Source organism: Elephantulus edwardii, unplaced genomic scaffold (assembly GCF_000299155.1).
Source record: "Elephantulus edwardii isolate Elephantulus edwardi_28Jun2011 unplaced genomic scaffold, EleEdw1.0 scaffold00208, whole genome shotgun sequence".
Classification (NCBI taxonomy): Eukaryota; Metazoa; Chordata; class Mammalia; order Macroscelidea; family Macroscelididae; genus Elephantulus; species Elephantulus edwardii.
The window spans coordinates 1,670,137-1,675,958 of NW_006399958.1; positions in this window are offsets into that span (position 1 = coordinate 1,670,137).

Genomic DNA, 5,822 nt, shown 5'->3' on the forward strand with positions numbered 1-5,822 from the left:
CTTGCTGTTCTGTTAAATTTTGCTATTCTGACTGGGGTGAGCTGATATCTCATAGTTGTTTTGGGCCTGGGATTTTTTAAAAATTCATTTGGCTTTGGAGGGGGGAGTGTTCTTGTGTTGGATGGGGGCCGGCTCTGGACTGTTTGGTGATTAATTATTACCAGCATATAAATCAGTATACACACACACACACACACACACACACACACACGCACACACACACACACACACACATATATATAAACACACATATATACATATATATACTGATTATATATATACACACACACACATAAATATAATGATTATATATATACACACACATATATATGCTGATTATATATACACACACATATATGCTGATTATATATATGTTTTATTGCTATCTGTACATAAATCTGTATTATTATCAGAATATAAATCTGTACTGCTACTGCTGTAATGATTTACTACACACTTGTGGCTTAAAAATAACATGCATTTGTAATCTTGTAGTTTTGGAGGCCAGAGGTTCATAATAAATCCTTCAAGATAACACAAGGAGCTCTTGTGGCACAAGAACAGAGACATTTGCCTACTAGCCAATAGGTCAGTGGTTCTAATCCACCATCTTTTATTAAGGGAGCGAAACACCCAGAGAAACAAAATAGAGACAAACACACAGAAATACAGAAAGATGGAGAAACCACAGAGACAAACGGCATAGAATTGCAGTGTTTATGACAGCTTGTGCCTGGAAATCTGACAGGGACGGGAGGAGCAGTTCTTCTCTGCCCTACAGGGTCGCTTAGAGTTGTACTGGACCCAAAGGCAGAGGTAGTTCAGTGGTAGAAGTCTCACCTTCCATGCAGGAGACATGGGTTCAATTCCCAGCCAGGATACCCCATACACAGCCTCCATCCGTCTGTCAGTGGACGCTTGCGCGGTGCCTGATCCTGAATAAGAAACCCTAGTGTTACTAGTTAAGTCCTTGGTTGCTGGAGATAAAGCTGAATTTATTTCCATAAAGACTACAAGCTAAGAAGTCCCATCACGCTGTTCTGCTCTGTCCTATATGGTATCTGTGGGTGGTGATCCCTTCTGCCCAGTGATTCCTTCTGACAGATAGGTCAGAATCAGAAATGACTTGAAGGAAGGGAAGCTAGTAACACAACCCCGTGTGGTATGTTAACTCGTTTAATGGTCCCCGACATTTAACAAAAGGTAGGAACAATTATCAGTTCCATTCTACAGATTAGAAAACAGAGAAAGCAAAAGAGTATATAGGGCTGGTTAAGTGGTGGACCTGGGATTTGAACACCAGACTATCTGCGCTTGTGTGTCCACCCATGATACTGCATCGCCACCTTGTGGAGACAGGAAAACATGGAAGGAAAGAGAGGTTGTGAGAGGTGAAAGGTGATGAGGACATGGAGGGTAGCCGAAGGAGGGTCCAGAAATAGCCTTATAGAGAAGAGGAAAAATGCCTGGTTAAGGAATGGAATGTTAGCTGAGTAATTTACTGGAACTGGTCCTACCTTAAAATGTTGTTTGTGGGGACATGGACACTTCAAAAGGGGAGGGGGGAGACACGGGACACCAACCAAAAAACCATGTGCCAGGCTAACATTCCATTCCTTAACCAGGCATTTTTTCCTCTTCTCTATTTGATAGCCTGGTTCTTTAGTTATCTCAAGCATTTGCACTGTTAACAAAAGCTAGACAACTCATTTATCTTTGTATACACTTTGCCTGCAGCTCACTTTTTGTAGTTGAGATAAATTAGGTATGAGGTATTTGTGAACTTCTGGTTGGTTTTTGTTTTCTTAAGTATGTAATAAAATAATAAATCATGAGGGGAAAAAAAAAAAAGAAATAGCCCTATGCCTGCCATCCTGAGCCTCAGTTTCCAGCTCTGGACCCAGAAATGAGACCAGAGAAGACGAGTGCAATACAGACAGGACAAGAATCCGTGACCGTGTGGATTTTGCATTTCTGAGTAGGACACCAGACAAGTCTTGAACTGGAGCAAGAGAAGAGAGAATTGGAAGAGATCAATCTCGACTTTGAGTCTTTCATATACTGATCGGTGTGAAAGAGTGGATTTTTATTTATCATCATGAGGCAGAATGAATGGATGGAGGGCAATTGTTTTAGAGGGATTGGTGTGGGTTTTTGTTTTGTTTTGTTTTGTTGTTGTTGGGGTTTTTTTGAGGACTAAAATGCACCTGCCCTAAAGTTCCAGTATTTTAAAGGATTTCATATATTTATGAAACTTGGACAATGACAAAGATTAAAAAAGAATTGATGCCTTTGAATTGTGGTGCTGGCAAGGAGTGTCCAGTAAATGCATGGACTTCCAGAAGACCAAATAAATCTATCTTAGAAGAAGTGAGAGGAGAATACACTTTTGACACGAGGATGATGAAACTTCACCGCACACACTTTGGACCTTTTATCCATAGTGGCCAGGGCCACACAAGAGATACATGCTCAATAAAGTAATGATCGTCAATTAAAGAAGACGGCCCTCAACAAGAGTGTTAAATACAATTACAATGGGAAGGATGATGAAGAAATGGCTAATGTGTTCGGTTGTACCTATCAGTTGGCGCCAATTTGACACCACTTAATTAAAAGACCATTAAATAACATGCACACAGAGAGAGCTCAGTTGGCCTGGTGGACAGAAAGTGATGCTACCAAGCCAAAGGTGGGTGACTTTTAATCCGTGGCCCTCAGGCCTGTTTTTCATTGTTTTTATTCTAACATTCCTCTAGGTCGTGTAGCCCTGGTGCGTCCACTTGCGGAACACTGTGACACTGATGTGTCAAATGCATTAATGGTTGTTTACCCAATGGTTGGACAGTGTTTGGGGGAGCTCCCCGATTAAAACAAGCTTGGAAGCAGGAGTGGCATCCACTTCCATAATAGCTTGCCCCTGGAAACCCTGTGAACCTGGAGAGAGGATGAAAGTCACACAAGTGTTGAGGACTTTCATTCATAGGGTTGCTATGAGTCGCCTGCAACTCGACGGCACTTAACAACAATAACAACAATCAAAAGATGAGTTGTATTGGGGAAATCTCCTGTTGAGGGTCTCTCCAGAGTGCTAAAGAGCATCAGTGTCAGTTTATAATCTTGGTAAACTTTACCAAGGCCATGGTCTTCTTTGTTGCTTGCTATACATCTGAAAGCAGGACAATGAATAAGGATGGCAGAAGAAGAATTGATGCCTTTGAATTGTGGTGCTGGAGAAGTGTCTTGAACATACCATGGACCACCAAGAGAAAGAAAAAAAAATAGGTCTTCCCTTGAGAGGGTGAAACCAAGATTCTCCTTGGAGGAAAGGATTTTGAAGCTTTATCTCACTTACTGTGGACTTGTCACTAAGAGGGGCCAGTCCTTGGAGAAGGGCATCATGCTTGGAAGGGTATAAGGTCAATGCAGTAGATAAGATGGATTGACACAGTGACTGTGGCAATGGGGTCAGGTCTGTCTGAGACGGTGAGGTTAGGAGAGGGCAGAGTTCAGAGCCATTGTTCATAGGTTCACTATGAGTCATAGTCAACTCAATTGCACATTACAACAACAGCAAGCTAGCGGTTCAAATCCATCCAAGAGATCCTGGAGATCTGCTTCCATAAAAATTACAGCCAAGCATGGAATAATTAGTCCAAAGGCCTAATGGATCATGTGTTAGTTGATTCCATCTTAACAGTAATGAGCAAGAGAGACTAATGAAAAAGCTGGCAGTTCGAATCCACCCAGTGGCTGAAGACCTGGTGGTCTGCTCCCAGAAAGATTAAGCCAATTACTAAAAGCAATATAGCAATAATCACAATAAATAATGGTGTCTCTCTGGAGACTAAGGTGAATCTGATACAGGTCTTTGCAATCACTTGCCTTGTGTCAGAGAGTTGGACAATGACTAGGAAGGATAGAAGGAGAATTGATGCCTTTGAGCTGTGGTGCTGGAGAAGAGTATTGAGAGTACCATGGACTGCTAGGAAAACAAACACATTCACCGGTTAAACCGGGTGGCTCCCTGGAGGCAAGGATTCTGGGGCTTCATCTGACATACTTTGGACATGTTGTGAGGAGAGACCGGTCCTTGGAGAAGGACGTCATGCTTAGGAGGGTGGAGGGACAGCGCAGGAGGGGAAGGCCCTCTATTAGGTGGATTGATTCAGTGACTGGGCTAATTGGGATGGGTGTATTGGAGACACTGTGACTGGCACAGGACAGAGCAGAGTTTAGGGCTGCTGTACATAGGGTCGCTATGAATCACAAGCAACTCAATGGCACATAACAAACAACAACAACAATAAGTAAATTTCAACTCATAGAGACCTTATAGGTCAGAGTATAATTGCCATTTATGGTTGCCAAGACTGTAATTCTTTACAGTGCCTTTCTGGTACCACAAGGAGGTAAGTGTTGGGATGTAAACCCAAAGTCTGTGTGTTTGAACCCATCTGTACAGAAGCACATTGCATCATCTTTTTTTCCTTGGAGTGGCTGGGCTTTTGACGAGCGGCTGAATGCCGTAACCACAGTGGCCCCACATCACAGCCTAGAAAATCCTAAGAGGCAGTTCTGCTCTGTCACATGGGATCACTGTGAGTCCGAATCAATTTGAAGGCATTGAACAATAACATGCAATATAAACTTGATAGCTCCTGGGATTTTGGGCTCCACCAGGCTTCTCTCTAGTCCACACAAGGAGATAGCAACACGGCTTTTCTTTAGTTACAGTGAAGATGGAGAATGGTTTTGCATCCTTCTTTGTGTCCCATTCTTCCTCAGTGTAACTGACAGTGGATGAGGGGATATTCTTTATAGAAGAGTTCCAGGCGATAAATGCAGTGGAGTGAGACTTTATAACTTGACTATTTCCAACCCCTCATGAAATCATCAATGTGGCCAGTGGCCAGGGTTGACTGAGCTCACACCAGTGCATGGAAATTTCATAATCAGTGAATGAAAATTTTTCTTAGCTAAAATCTTTAGAAGGCAGATCTCCAAATCTGTTTTTTCTTAAAAAAAAATTGTTTTGCAGCGCTGCTGGTGACTGTGAACCATTAGCCTTTTGGTTAATAACCAAACAAAAACTATTTGCATTCACCCAAGGACCTGTGTAACCAAAACGCCTATCAAATTACAGAACATTTGCTCTCACTCCAGAAAGTTCTTAACCATTGTCCCTAAGAGGCAACGGTCATTCTAATTTCTTTTCACTCTGATTTATTTTGGAGCTCCAGATAAACAAACATAACTACGTCTTTGTGTACAACTTCTTTCACTTCAGGGCTTGCTTATATTGTTGTATTTGATTCCTTTAATTGCTGACATAAAGTTCCTAGTTTGAATAGACCACAGTTTGTTTATCCATTCTCCTGTCAGTTGACCCTTGGATTACTTCCATCTTTAAACTTTCAGAAAAAAAACTGTTATAAATTTTCAATGGATCATGAATAAGGAAGATGAAAGAAGAATTGTTGCATGTGTATTATGTTGATGGAGAATACTAAACAAACCATGTACTGCCAAAACAAGGAACACATCTTTCTTGGAAGAAGTGTAACCAGAGCATCCTTAAAAACAAAGATGGTGAGATTTCAAACAACAAATGCTGGTGCAGTTCTGGAGAAAATGGAACCCTTATTCACTGTTGGTGGGAGTGTAAAATGGTGCAACCACTATGGAAGGTGGTATGGTGCTTTCTCAAAAAGTTGCAAATAGAAATACCATTTGACCCAGTAATTCCATTACTGGAAATATATCCTAAAGAAACCGTAACTGCCACCCAAGCAGATATATGATTCTTGCGGCTTTCTTCA